Source organism: Diadema antillarum, unplaced genomic scaffold (assembly GCF_040938485.1).
Source record: "Diadema antillarum isolate AM-2024a unplaced genomic scaffold, OU_Dant_1.0 scf00000192, whole genome shotgun sequence".
Lineage (NCBI taxonomy): Eukaryota > Metazoa > Echinodermata > Echinoidea > Diadematoida > Diadematidae > Diadema > Diadema antillarum.
In genome coordinates, this window is record NW_027271081.1 from 712,402 (window position 1) to 728,453 (window position 16,052).

The window sequence follows — 16,052 nt, forward strand, 5'->3', positions numbered from 1 at the left end:
GTCAACAAACAGATGTCCACATGGCAAATTCTCTTATTAATCCTTTGTGTGTCACATTAATTACCAGTCCATATAGGTTTATGTGTGAATTTTGTGCACATTTGACTCATTGGCAACAAAATGGTTTAGACTCTATCAGCTAGGACAATCAATAAGGTGAGCATTATAAATAAGTTACAAGTTACAAATACTTGGATTTTTGGAATCGACAAATATACTTATAAGTTATAGATCTACTAGATAATATCAAGTCTTATCGCATAAAAGTTATCACACTGTTTATCTTTCCGTTTTTTCAGTTTCGATGCAGAAAAAAAAAAAGGACTAGCATGTTAACAACATTCGCATCTACTGCGTACACGTATTGTACTGTAGTTCGCCGGTCGCTTACTACGCAGTGGCGGGTTCCCGACCCGTGCGATTTCAGCGTCATTGGTATCCAAGGAAATTTGTGGAGGTGTATTTTCACGCTTCTCTGGCCTTTTACGGCAAAAATTATCACAAACCATTTACTGCAAATGTGTATCCACGGTAAATTAGAACATGCTAATTCAAGAAAGACACATACTTACTTTTCACGGTGTAACACATCTACAATTTTGGTACGGATTTTCGCTCTTTCCTTTCGCAGTTCAGTAGATTCTATGCATACGCCGTACACGAAAGTGGTGGTAGCGTAGCATCTAGCATAGCGATGATCGTACCAAAGATCGTGTGTACATACACCGTACACGTACATAACACGATCGGTCAGGAATGCACAGAGAGTAGCTGGAATAAGTCGGTAGATGGCGCTGGACAACTTATCAACACGCTCTGACTTACTCCAGAGCGGGTTTATAAAGCCGTTACTCAAGCTCAATATTGATACGATGAGGTGCTTTTCATTCTTTTATTATTCAATGTCCTGCACAAATCAAATCCAACAGATCGAGATCGAAAGAAAACCAGGGATTTTTCATCATTGATCAAAGTGGAGAGCATAATGCCTATCAGTACATTGGGATCAATGTATTATATTGTTAGATCATTAGACTACTGTGTATACTTTTTAATACCCCACGAAATATAATAATGAAAAAAGATACTAGACTCCCATAACTGATATTCAGTGTAGATAAGAAATACCAAATGAGTCCATGACAACAACGTGCAATGTGATAAAAGCGCAATATGCCACCCTGCGTTCATGTTGACTTCAGCAAATGTAGTAAGATCAGATTAACAAAAAGGTAAAAAGAAATGTCCTACCATAATCGGATCTGAAAATAAACAAGTTGTAGAATTTAATTTTTCACTTATTTTCACCTTAAGTTATATAAACTTTGTCGCAACACACAGGAGACGATGACACCATAAAGTTTAAATTCTTATTGGTGTGTATAAACGAAAATATCAATGAAGTTTTCGGTCGACATTACAGCAATTACAAGCCTTTTACCCTACATAATACGCAACTTTAAAAATGATGCCAATGATCATTCTTATAATCAACTTGTTCAACGTGATAATGTATCCAGTGAGAATTTAAATACAAAAGTATTTCAAGGAAGTCCCTTCATCATCAGACAAATGCAATGCTTGATAGTTTCACTTGAATGTAATTTGTGCATTTCTAATATTGTTTTTGGTCCTGTTATATAGTGTCATTTCCTTTAATGTCATCATAATTATTGGCCATTGCGACATTTCATCAAGAACGATATAGGTCCTACGATAGTCATGATAATGTATCTGCAGCAAACGTGTATATGTGCCGATGAGTCGGATTTGGTGCTGTTATCAAATGAAAATCTTTTCCATGCATTAAGGGCCTTTCCTTCAATCGTTATATTCAAGATGAGTTTGGGGGAAGCACCTAGATTATCATACTTATTTTGCCTCCCCTTTCTTTTGGTTCAGTCTATTTGTTTTGTCTATAACTTTCAATATGTCTTCATCAACTGTTCATTGAGAGAAAATATAGTATATAATTTATATATATATATATATATATATGTGGCAGCAGTCCCCAGGTTGCTGCCATAGTAACAGTTACTCTCCCTGGCGGTATTGTTAGATGCGCGTATTGCCCTAGAATACGCTAGGCGGTATGCTTTGATTATTGTATGCGCGCAGGCGCTTCCCTTTGATCTTGTAATGGTAACCAAATAGTAGAATGATTTTATACGCTCAGATCAGTTTCACATCTGTAGCTACTACAGAAAACATCGAAGGTACATTCAGCAACGAAATCTTTAAAGGAAAAGGAATCAAAGTCAACGAACCATAAACAAGCTGCTTATATGTGATACAATGTTCACCAAAGAGGTAAGAAATTTAAATATGATTGTATTAAGTCTTATATACAATATATATGTGATTCTTATGATTATAGTATTTTATATGTTTGTACATAGAGGTTAAGATTTAACAATGAATATATTGTGAAGAGTGATCGAATTAGTATTGATGTTACTCTTTAGCAAATGTGAGATTGAAAGCACTGTGATCTATAGATGTATATAATTTTAGTGATTATTGTATAAATGCATAATTTTAGTGTAAAACATTCATTAGACATATATGAATGACAAAGCAATTTTATTGTAATTTGTGAAACTGAATTAGATCTTATTGTTGTATATTTTACTTATACAATTTTCTTTACAGTTTCACGGATACGACCGTTGAGAATAAATATCTGACCGATTCCAACTACGTCCCGTTTGTCAACTGGTAATTTATCGCATGGGCAGCTACAGTGAAACTCTTTGAACATCGTTCCTGTTCAACGACAAGTCGATGATCGTCATACCAATCTGATGAGCCATTCGATGTCAACCAGCGCATTCGTCCCATCGGCGTTCACCACATCGTAAAGTCGGGTGCAACGCAGGGAATTAGGCAACTGATTGACGGCTTGAATTCGTGGTAAAGGTCTTCGAACAAGTGTCATCGGAACTGAACTTGAACTTTGAACTTCGATACATGAATGCTGATACTTCCAGTGCTGATATAGACCATAAGACAGCTCAGCCCATCATCGATTCCTCATCCGTGACTTCTGTAACAGTCTCCTGGTTGTGGATACATCGTGATCGTGCGGTATTGATATTGTAATCTCGTACAAGCTGTATTAGATATTAAAGTACAGTTTATTTCGCTCTGTAGGAAGAGAACTAGAGCAAGAAAGGAGTGCGTGACATAAATCATATGTAACTAGACTATATAGCTTTGTAAGAACAGTGAATGTGATTGAGCTATATAATTTGAACTAGATATAGAGCTATATATATATAGACTTACTCGAATTCAGAAGTGAATATCGCGTATTAACTATATCCTTAGTGTTATACACGTGATATACTATCTGGACAGAATGTGATGTGTATTTACTCTTCGTAAAGAAAAATTGTATTCGCTATAGTACAATATTTCAAATCTGTGTTCCGAAAGAAAACATTTTCTTTCTCTTTGCCTAGAAATGAAGCGAAGTAAGTGAAAATTAGACACTGTTGACATGGTTGATGTATAATAACGATCTCATAGAACTGTTGACGTTAATGCAAAGAGTGTGTTATCTGTCAATATGGAAGAGTATCAAAGTAATACTACCGATGGTCTTGAAGATAACGTAAATACAAGCACTAAGAAAGAAACAATCGATAGCATGTCTGCCAAAAATGTGCGGCGTTCTACCCGTACAAAGAAACTTACAGAAAAGGCTAGACAGAACAAAGTAGAAGAGTTAGAAGAACAGTTCTATTCAGAACATTTTGACATGCTAACAGTCTTGAAGGACTCTGAGAAAATGCTGTCCTCAGTTTCCGTAAACTGCGATGACCTGTCAGAAAGAAAATCTGACATCTCTGCTAGATTCGGTTCACTGCAACAAGTAGCAGATGAGCTAGAAGAAGTTCTAGGGGAAAGGGATGAAGAGATAGCTAAGAATTTAGACAAGCTCTCCCCAATTGTTGTTGATATGATTTCGAAAATCGTAACCACTGTTTCTAAGAAGCAATTCGATACTAAGGAACCATCTATCACAAGGAAGTCGACTGGTTCCAAGATCTCGAAAGCATCTACAATCTCGTCGAAGAGGTTGGTTGTTGCAGCTGAGACTGCAGCTCTGCAAGAGAAACTTGCTGCACAAAAGCGTCAGAACGAACGTCGGAAGGAGTTAGAGCGTCTTGAGTTGGAAGAAGATGCTCGTAGGAAGGAAGCTTCCTTTAAGATGGCGCAATTACGCAGAGAACTCGAGGAAGAACGTCTAGAAGGTCAACTGAAGGCACAAGAGGCAATGATGAGAGTGTATGAAGAGGACGATACTGCATCCTCCATCACAGTGAGATCATCTAAGCAGCTGGTTGGATCATCTCAGAAGGAAAAAAGTGCAACAATCGTGAAAGAAATGTCACGGGAGAAAAGCATTCCTAGAGCTGATGATCATCCACTCCCTTCAAACCAGAAGTCGTCGAAGACAGAGGCCCTAAATCCTGAGTCACCAGTCTTCTATCCAGCTTCCTATTGCTCAGATGCCAAGGAAAGTGATGCTCTTACCGAGGCGCTTGCTCGAGCAATGACGCTTACCAGACTGCCTATTCCTGAGCCTCCTGTATTCATGGGTGATCCTCTACAGTACCCTGACTGGCTGTCAGCCTTCACAACTTTAATCGAGTGTCGAGGAATCCCAGCTGGTGAAAGAATTCACTACCTCAGAAGATACCTTGGAGGATCTGCTAGAGATGCTGTCAGTGGCTTCTTCTTGCTGAGATCAGAAAATGCCTTCGATCAGGCCAAGGCGGTGCTTGAGAAACGCTTTGGTAACCCCTTCACGATTTCAGAAGCCTTTCGATCTAAACTTGATGCATGGCCAGGAATCGCCAATAAGGACCACAACGGTCTCCAAAATCTCTCAGACTTCCTGCGACAATGTCTGGTGGCCTCTTCAGAAATCAAAGACTTGCAGATCTTGAACGACATGCGAGAGATTGGCAAGATTTGCACGAAACTTCCTGACTACATCGTACACAGGTGGAATCGCACAGTAGCGACGCTCAAGAAGAGCAGTGGACGATATCCATCCTTTGAAGAATTTGTCTTGTTTCTGACAGAGGAAGCTGACATCGCAAACGATCCTTACGTGACGTATGAGACTGCAAAGACTGGAAAAGACCGAACCCAACACGTCAGTCAGACACAGGAAGTAAACAAGAAGCCTGCAAATCGGCAACAAAGGATGACTTATTCGACAGCTAGCAAGCCAAATGTGGCCAAGAAAAGCTGCATCTTCTGCGAACGACAGAACCATGGCTTAGAAGAATGCAGGGAATTCAGTAGGAAACCAGTGGAGCAGAAAAGAGAGTTTGTGAAGAAGGAAGGACTGTGCTATGGGTGTCTTAGCAAAGGTCATATGTCCAAGCAATGTCCAAAGAGGAGTGAATGCAAAATATGCAGTAAGCGTCATCCAACCTGTATGCACTACGACACATTCAAACAGTCAACTGCAGAAGGAAAACAAGAAAACAAGGACAAACAAGAAATGCAGTCTACCAAGGCCAAGGAGACTCCTAAAGAAAAAGAAGCAAATTGCCACAAAGCCATATCAGGTACAGACGCTTCTCTCACATCAATGGTTCTGCCGGTATACCTGTCAAGCCTGGACAGTCCCGAGAAAGAGATACTGGTTTACGCTCTGTTAGACACAATGTCAGACACAACCTTCATTGCAGATAGTGTTGGAGAAGAACTGCAGGTACCATCACATGCTGCTACATTGAGGTTGACAACTATGACAGACAACTGTACGAATATTCCATGTAGGAGATATGAGAACCTTGTAGTTCGTGGTTTCAAGTCGGCCGAAAAGATACCACTTCCTGCTGCATACTCCAGGAACTCAATTCCACTTGATGAAGCTCACATCCCTACACCAGAGACAGCAATCCAGTGGCCTCACCTAAACTGTCTCGCAGACCAACTCGCACCAAAGCAAGACTGCCCTGTAGGTCTGCTCATTGGATACAATTGTGCTCGAGCTCTCGCCCCAAAGAACTGTATCTCTGGAAACAATGATGAGCCCTTCGCAGTAGAAACAGAATTAGGATGGAGCATTGTTGGTGGCTCTCAGACGCACTCTACAGACAATTTTGATGCATTCGGGCAATCATACCGTACTGTCAGCATGAAGGTAGAAGCTCCTATTTTGACTGACAGTCAATCAGACGTGAAGTATGTCTACAAGACACAGCTAAAAGATGTCACGACTGCAGACTTCCTTCAGATGATGGAAAAGGACTTTCATGAAATCGAAGGAACAGATGTAATGTCTCAGGATGACAAGAAATTTCTGCAGATCGTCAGAGATGGAATCAACCAAAGGGATGATGGATACTATGAAATGCCCCTCCCCTTCAAGAATGGTGAACCCACTCTACCGAACAATCGACAAGCTGCCATGAGTCGACTCAAAGGATTGAAGAGTCAGTTCCAGAAACGACCTCAGTACAAAGAACACTACATGACATTCATGAACGAAATTCTTCAGCGAGGCGATGCAGAAAAGGTTCCTGCGGAAGAATTGTCAGTTGAGAACAAGTGGTACATACCACATCATGGGGTATATCACCCGAAGAAGCCAAACAAAGTGAGAGTCGTTTTTGACTGCAGTGCTCGTTACCAAGGAACCAGTCTAAACGATCATCTCCTACAGGGCCCCGACCTCATCAACCCTCTCATTGGAGTCCTGTGTAGATTTCGCCAAGGACCAATTGCCTTCACGTGCGATGTGGAAAAGATGTACCATCAGTTCCGCGTCATGAGACAGCATCAGAACTACCTTCGTTTCTTGTGGTGGGAAGATGGAGATCTTTCCAAGACTCCAGTGGACTATCGAATGAAGGTCCATCTCTTCGGCGCCACTTCCTCCACAGGATGTGCCAACTTTGGACTAAAGCAAATTGCGAAGGACCATAAGGAGCTCAGCATGGAAGCTGCTGACTTTCTTACAAGAAACTTCTATGTCGATGACGGTCTAAAGTGTGAATCTTCTGAAGCAGAAGCCATTGACCTCATTCAGAAGACAGTGAGCATGTGTGCCAAAGGTAACTTGCGTTTGCACAAGTTCGTTAGCAACAGTCCAGAAGTCACAAGCAGTATCCCTGAGTCTGAACGTGCTGCTGTTGCCAAGACTAGTCTTGAACTCGGCCAGCAAGACGCTACGCCCATTGAACGAGCACTCGGCCTACACTGGTGCATCGACTCTGATGAGTTCTGTTTCAGACTTACCCTCAAAGACCGTCCCTTGACAAGACGTGGGATTCTTGCAACAGTTGCCTCCGTCTACGATCCACTCGGTCTGATTGCACCCCTGGTTCTAGTTGGGAGACAGATTCTCCAGGAGATGTGTAGAAGCAAGATGGACTGGGATCATCCTGTTCCTGACGAGCTCCGTCCACGATGGGAAAAGTGGAGACAGGAGATGTTGAAACTTGACAAAGTGAAAATCCCCCGTTGCTTCCAGCCACAAGACTTTGGAACTCCCAAGGAAGTTGAGCTGCACCACTTCTCAGATGCATCATTGACAGGATATGGTCAGTGTTCCTACGTGCGTCTAAAGAATGAAAGCGGTCGCGTCCATTGCTCCTTGGTTATGGCAAAGGCACGAGTATGTCCTCTAAAGCCAACAACGATCCCAAGACTAGAACTCCAAGCAGCTACTTGTTCAGTGAAAATTGCCAATATCCTGGACAATGAACTCGATTATAGTTCTGCCACACACCACTTCTGGACCGACTCACAAGTTGTTCTTGGCTACATACACAATGAGACAAAGCGCTTCCACATGTACGTTGCCAATCGCGTCGAACGCATCCGTCAGACCTCGCGTCCAAAACAATGGAACTATATAGCCAGTGCAGAAAATCCTGCAGATCATGCATCTAGAGGATTGACGACAGAAGAAATGCTAGCATCAAACTGGCTCACAGGACCCAAGTTTCTTTGGGAGAATGAGATTCCTCCTCAAGATGTTACTGCAGAAGTCTGCCTGCTGTGCTTCAACCAAGGAAGACTTAGATCTTTTGCGCTTGGATGTACTACTTGTACGTCTCATCGCTTTTGATGTTGAAGTGAAATCTGCCACTGTTCACGCGACACAAGCAAAGACTTTCACGTCCTTCGAAGAAAGGCTGACTCGGTTCTCCAGCCTTGAAAATGCACTGAAAGCAGTGGCAGTAATAGTAAAGTGCTCTTACAGGAAAAGGGGTCTGAGCATTGACGAAGTAGAAGCCAAACAAGTAGCAGAGAGGAATCTCATCTGCGCAATCCAGAAGGAAGCCTTTCGTGAAGAAAGAAAGCAACTCGACAAATCAGATTCCCTAGCCACTTCGAAGTCCAACTCACTGAGACAGCTTGACCCGTTCCTAGATGACCACGATCTGCTACGGGTGGGAGGTCGGTTGAAGAAGGCAGAAATGATGTATGGTGAAAAACATCCTGTCATCCTACCAAAGGATAGCCACCTCTCTAAACTTGTCGCCTTACACTACCATCGAAGAACGGCACATCAAGGAAGGAATCTAACCATCAATGCTATTCGCTCTGGTGGTTATTGGATCACTGGTTGCAGACGCATTGTCTCTTCTCTTATCAGCAAGTGTGTTCACTGCATCAGATTCCGAGGCAAGCCAAGAGGACAGATGAAAGCCAATCTACCACAAGACAGAGTAGAACCTTCACCTCCTTTCACATACTGTGGACTCGACTGTTTTGGTCCCTTCACCATCAAGGAAGGGAGAAAGGAGTTGAAGCGATATGGACTCATTCTTACCTGCATGTCAATGAGGGCTGTACACATAGAAGTGCTAGACGACATGTCTACTGACGCATTCCTCAATAGTTTGAGATGTTTCATTGCAATCCGAGGAAACGTTCGCCTCATTCGTTGTGACCAAGGATCAAATTTCATGGGTGCAAAGCACGAACTAAAAAAGGGCCTTTCTGAACTGGATGAAAATCAAATAGCTACCCAGTTACTGAAGATCAACTGTGAGTTCAGGATGAACCCGCCGGCTTCGAGCCATATGGGAGGAGTCTGGGAGCGGCAAATCAGGAATGTCAGGAACGTCCTGAATGGTATACTTGATCCGTCGGGCACTCTACTCTCAACTTCTTCTCTGCGAACGTTCCTGTATGAAGCGATGGCAATCATCAACAGTAGACCTCTGACCGTCGAAGATCTGGAGTGTCCAGACGGCCCACTCCCATTGACTCCCAATCATGTCCTGACAATGAAATCAGGTCTCGTATTACCCCCTCCAGGACAATTCGTGAAAGAAGATCTCTATCTCCGAAAGAGGTGGAGGCGTGTCCAATACTTAGTCAACCTCTTTTGGGCACGCTGGAAGAAAGAGTATCTTCACACCCTACAAGCAAGAAAGACTTCGTCACAGCCACAGCCAAACATTGAAGCAAACGACATTGTCATCTTGCAAAACGAGAGTCTCTGCAGAACGGACTGGAGAATTGCCAAGGTCATTGAGACCATCTCCAGTGATGATGGTTTGGTTCGAAGAGCGACTCTCCTCATGGCAACTCCAGATCTAGACGAGCAAGGCAAACCACTCCACAAAAGAAGTGTAATTGAACGACCTGTTCACAAACTGATCGTTCTCATCAAAAGCTCAGAATAGTTACTGACTATGTTATATTTTTGAAGGTTTTCACAGTACTTTGCTGTGGCATATTGATTATTATTGTAATATACTTCGCTATTGGTTTGGTATCAAACCTTTGTTTACACAAAATTAAATGTATAATAAAGTGATTAATGTGAAATAAAATCATAGATGATTTTGGGTGGGAGTGTGGCAGCAGTCCCCAGGTTGCTGCCATAGTAACAGTTACTCTCCCTGGCGGTATTGTTAGATGCGCGTATTGCCCTAGAATACGCTAGGCGGTATGCTTTGATTATTGTATGCGCGCAGGCGCTTCCCTTTGATCTTGTAATGGTAACCAAATAGTAGAATGATTTTATACGCTCAGATCAGTTTCACATCTGTAGCTACTACAGAAAACATCGAAGGTACATTCAGCAACGAAATCTTTAAAGGAAAAGGAATCAAAGTCAACGAACCATAAACAAGCTGCTTATATGTGATACAATGTTCACCAAAGAGGTAAGAAATTTAAATATGATTGTATTAAGTCTTATATACAATATATATGTGATTCTTATGATTATAGTATTTTATATGTTTGTACATAGAGGTTAAGATTTAACAATGAATATATTGTGAAGAGTGATCGAATTAGTATTGATGTTACTCTTTAGCAAATGTGAGATTGAAAGCACTGTGATCTATAGATGTATATAATTTTAGTGATTATTGTATAAATGCATAATTTTAGTGTAAAACATTCATTAGACATATATGAATGACAAAGCAATTTTATTGTAATTTGTGAAACTGAATTAGATCTTATTGTTGTATATTTTACTTATACAATTTTCTTTACAGTTTCACGGGTACGACCGTTGAGAATAAATATCTGACCGATTCCAACTACGTCCCGTTTGTCAACTGGTAATTTATCGCATGGGCAGCTACAATATATATATATATGATCATGATCATGATCATGATCAGACGTATTTTCATGTCTGTTTCAGAAACGGGTTTGATGAAGATCTTTTGTCACACCATGGGCACTGATGAAGAGTGTGACCTTGCCTTTCAGTATTTGAGAGCTATGGTCCGTTTTTAAAGGCATAATTTACCATTTGCAGATGAAAGAAAAACCAAACATTAGTGCTTTAAAATGTGAGTTAGGGATAGAAACAACCACTGTAAAAATTTGAATCCGTATAATCGATGTTAAGTATTGTTAAGTACGCAAAATGTGAACAATAGTTATAATAAGAATGCTTCCAGACTAAACCGTATACAGTTATGGTTCATTGAGAAAAATCCTGATATCTCCTCATATTTTAGTCTTTATTGCAAAAATTTTATATGGTAGGATGTTTTGTGATACAACAGACCTACAAATATGCATCAAATGTGATATCTTGAATATTTTTGAAATCACTGCTCCCAAAGGTAAACTGGACCTTTAAGATCTTCAAGATCTATGATTTATTTTTTACGGCGTTCTTCTTCTACCATTTCTTTTACTATATATGAAGAGTTTGTTTGCAAAAACCGATAAGTCCATATTTGCCAAATGGAGATATTTGCGATTAAAGGTCAAGAAAAATAAAGAGAATAATAGCAAAAATTTTGCTTCTTTTGACCATAACTTCAAAAATATACCTTTATAATTATGTAGTGACCAATATATCATTTAAAAGGTATTATTTTGTACTTTATGACAGAGATCGTACTTCAAAATCTTCAAAAATGGACTTATCGGTTTTTGCAAACAAACCCTTTATATATACCGGTATATATATATATTGTAACGAGCCAACCTCGTTACGGTCCTCTACTAGTATAGAAACGGTTACTGTATTGCACTTTGCATTCAGCAACTTCATACATTCTTTAAGGCATTGAAGAATGTAGGGAATACCCGTTTGTTATGAACTGACGCCCAGGAATATTGGTAATTGAGGGATTTAGTATGAGTAGCGAACATTTGAGTGGTAACTTACCCCATGTGACAGAAATATGAAGGAATATGGAGTTTGAAGACGATGTTAAGTCCTTTACGAAGGATCCAAAACATAGCCGATAGATGCGCGTACCGCGTAATGCAGGGTTGTAGACCTTCCCTCGTACGTTATCATCGATATTTTGGCCCATTATCTTAATTCATATCCAAATTTCCTAAATTCACCATATCTGAGAAAAATAAGTTGCAATTACTGATATATGAATTAGCTTTTGGTGATAGAAGTGAATTTTATTATTCTTCGGAAGCTAACTCGCAAATTGATGCAAGTTTGGATGCGAGCTTTGGCTTCGCATCGCTGTGATGACGTAGCCACGTCAGCGTGTGATTTGGATCCTCCGTGTGTGAAAATTACTGCTATTTTGTCGATTCTGGTCAATATTAGAGAAATTTGGTTTGTTATATGTATCTGGTCATTTAGTAAATAACTCACAATTTATAAAGATGCAGATTTTTTGTTATGGAAAGTGATAGTTGTCGAGATAATAAGAGATTTGCGACGTCAAACTAGCACAAAATCTACGGAGTGTACAAGTTCAGCGCTTAGCGCATACCGTAGCTACCTCCGCGTAGTGTCTCCCGCGACGTCCGCATTAAGAGTATATAAGCAGGAGAAATTTTTAGATCGAGAGGAGACTCCCGGAGTCCTGCTCCAGGTAACGAGCTACTCTCTGCTCACTCCTCAACACACTACTTTCTTTCTCTCTCCCCCTCCCCTTATGTAGAGGAGACTCTTGGAGTTCTACTCCAAGTATCGAGCATCTGCTCACTCCTCTACATCTCAACTACACCCCCCCCCCCTTATGTCCCCATGTAAAATTTCAACTTAGGGATCTTTCGGCAAATTCAAAAAGAGTTAGAGACATGCTTTGTATAAGTTTCATGAGATGTCATGTTAGGGATTCTGGCGAGTCAGAAACTAAGGGGAAATAGAAGAACTTATTCACACGTACAATCAAACGAAGTGTATGCATGGTTCGGTATTAGAATTTACGAATTGGCTTAGGCATGCATTAATAAATGAGTATGTAACAGTGGCGATTTTGAAATGTTGTAAAAGAAAGATTAAACTTTGATTTTTGTTTTTGTTGAACCTGAAATCTGAGTACTACAACCTTGTGTCTTTCTTTGTTTCTGTGTACGACTCACTTGACTTAGTTTCTATTTTCACACAACCACACAACCCATACACACCTACTACTACTACTACTACTACTACACATCTACTACATACACACACACATACACACACACACACACACACACACACTACACATATATTCCTCTCCTTGAATATTCCATCTTCCCTCCTCGGTCATATACTTTGACCAAAGAACTCATCCCCACCGAGACTATTAGTTTCCGAAGGGTCGATTTACTCTGTATATGTTTTTACCGCTCGGACATTTGGGCTTAACTTCTCGCCCACGGAGTTGATCAATCTTTCTGGAAAACACACAACATCTACACTAATAACTCTCGGTCATATTATATTTTGGTGGTAGTGGCGACAGTGTGCCCTCGGCGACGACGATCAAACAACAAACAACTCAAAAGGGCGACACACAAAAACAAACGACCTTAAAAAGCCATCCAAAGCCCGCCACACAAATTTTTGGTGTCAGGAGTGGGATCCTTTGAAAAAAAAAATCCAACATGGAGGGACAAGGAGATGAAATAACAGAACAATTGACAGAATATCCCAAAATAGAGAATGAGTCTAGTGAGTCTTCTTCCGACACAGAAACCACACAAGCGTCTAGGAAATCGACTAAATCTAAGTCCAAGAGACATGGTATGCAAACTCGAATTCTCTCTAGACTGACGAAATTGATGGAACAAATGATGACTCTGACCAAATGTACGAACAAACGAAGTAGGCGTAAACGTGCAGGTTCAAACTCTTCTACTGAAGAACTAACTGACACATCTTCATTAGATAGTGAAGTAGTGCTGAACTTTGACAAGGACCAACAAGAACAACAACCAGTTGAGAACTTGAGTGCTACCACACATCAGCCAATGGCTGAGACTGTAGAAGAAGTCACTCACACTGGCACTCACACTGTCCAACCAACCAGCACTACAGACCACCCAAATAACAATGAACCGCGAACAGGACATGGTCTCTCTACTCGCCCACACATTATGCCTGATAAATATGACGGTAGCGCGGACTGGGCTGACTATGAGTCACACTTTGAATCTTGCCGAACGATTAACAACTGGACTGACGACGAAGCTGTCAGATACTTGTCTGCTAGTCTTAGGGGACCTGCCCTTAGGTTATTGAACGAACGTAGAACAACCAAGTGGACATACTTTGACTTGAAATCCAAACTGTCGATGAGATTCTCGTCCTCCAAACAAGCTGAAAGTTACCTGCTTGAACTTCGTGCTCGTAAGAGACGAGCAAACGAATCTTTCCAAGAGCTTGGACGAGCTATTAGGGAACTAACCACAAAGGCCTATCCAGACTTTGACTCGGACGGAATTGACCGTCTAGCTAAGATCCACTTCACTGATGCTATCAAGAATCCGGAGATCCGAACAGGGATTTTCCACGCAAAACCTAAGACTTTGGACAATATGATTGAAGCGGCAATAACAACTGAAACATTTCTGCTAACTGAATCTCAGCGTTCGTGGAAAAAGACCACGCACAACAGAGCCGTAGATGGAGAGCAAAAATGTCAGAAAGATTTGCAGAGAACAATTGATCAAGCGGTAGAAAAAGCGGTTAGACACGCAATGTCTCAGCACAACGGTGACAGAAATGATAGACGTAATCAGAACCAACAGGCTACAACCGTTGTGTGCTACTACTGTAACAAACCAGGTCACATCGAGAGGAATTGTTTCAAGAAACAGACTGATTTGAGACAGCAAGTGCAGACTAACTATCGATTTGGACACGATCACATGGGAAGCTCTGAACAAATTCGTCAGTCAAACCAATTTGGGCCGCCCACGAGGGCCACGGCGCGGCCAGTCACAAAGTAGAATCGGCCCGCCAACCAAAACAAAGAGACAATGAAACCCCGAAAACTAACTTTTCCCCTAATACCGCAAATTGTGATGGTTTGTTTGTTAGAGTATGTATTCACGATGGGGAATACAAATTTCTTGTAGACACTGGAGCCTCGGACTCCTACATTTCTAGACACGTGTATGAGAATATTCCATTGAATGACAGGCCTATGCTGCAGAAACCAAACAGAAATGCTAAGTTAGCAGATAACTCTCCTCTTCCCCTCGATGGTGTAGTGACACTCGAATTGAAGATAGGCCCTACTTGTGGAATTTCTAGATTGCTAGTCGCTGACATTAGCAATGATGGTATTTTGGGTCTTGACAACTTGTGTAGAATGGGAGCTAAGTTAGACTTTAGCACTTTTGAGCTCTCGACTAAATGGGGAAGCATTGAATGCGAAAGAGAGTGTGATGGATTACTTTTCTGTCGCATTAGTACAACAGAGACTGTTACCGTCCCAGCGGGACATGAGGTTCTTATCAAGGGAACCGTCAAAGACAAACTCAGGCCGAATAAGTTTGGAATTGTGGAAGTAGGCGATGCTCAGAACCATCTAACAAAGTCAGGATTGATCGTAGCTCGTACTTTGGTCAGAACAGGGAATGAAACTGTCCCAATGAGAATCTTCAATCCCTCACCTTCAAACAAAGTAATCAAGAAAGGAACTTACTTGGGAACGATAACAGTAGTTGATGAGAGTGACATTGAGACCACTCCAAACTCTGAAGTAGCAAACTCTGATGAAGTACCAGAACACTTGCGAGATTTATTGGAAAGAAGCACTGAGGAACTTCCTCACCAGTATCACAAGGATGTAGCAAATCTGTTAACTGAATTTCATGATGTTTTCTCGCAAGGAGAGAATGATATTGGCAGAACCAATCTTGTCAAACACAGCATTGACACGGGAAGACAACATCCCATTAGACAAAGACCTAGGAAGCATCCACTCGGTCAAAGGACTGAGATCAAAAGACAAGTATCAGAACTTTTGGACAAAGGGCTAATAGAAACAACAGATAGTCCCTGGTCATCAAACATAGTTCTTGTACGTAAGAAAGACGGAACGCAGAGATTTTGCGTGGACTATCGGCAACTCAATGCTGCCACCATCAAAGATGCTTATCCGTTACCACGCATTGACGAAACACTTGATGCCTTATCAGGCGCTTCTTGGTTTTCAACCTTAGACTTAGCCAGCGGCTATTGGCAGGTAGGGCTCGATGATGATGCAAAACAGAAATCAGCTTTCTTAGCCGATGGTGGGCTCTATGCTTGGAACGTCATGCCTTTCGGGTTATGTAACGCCCCTGCCACTTTTGAACGACTAATGGACAAAGTCTTGAGAGGACTCCACTGG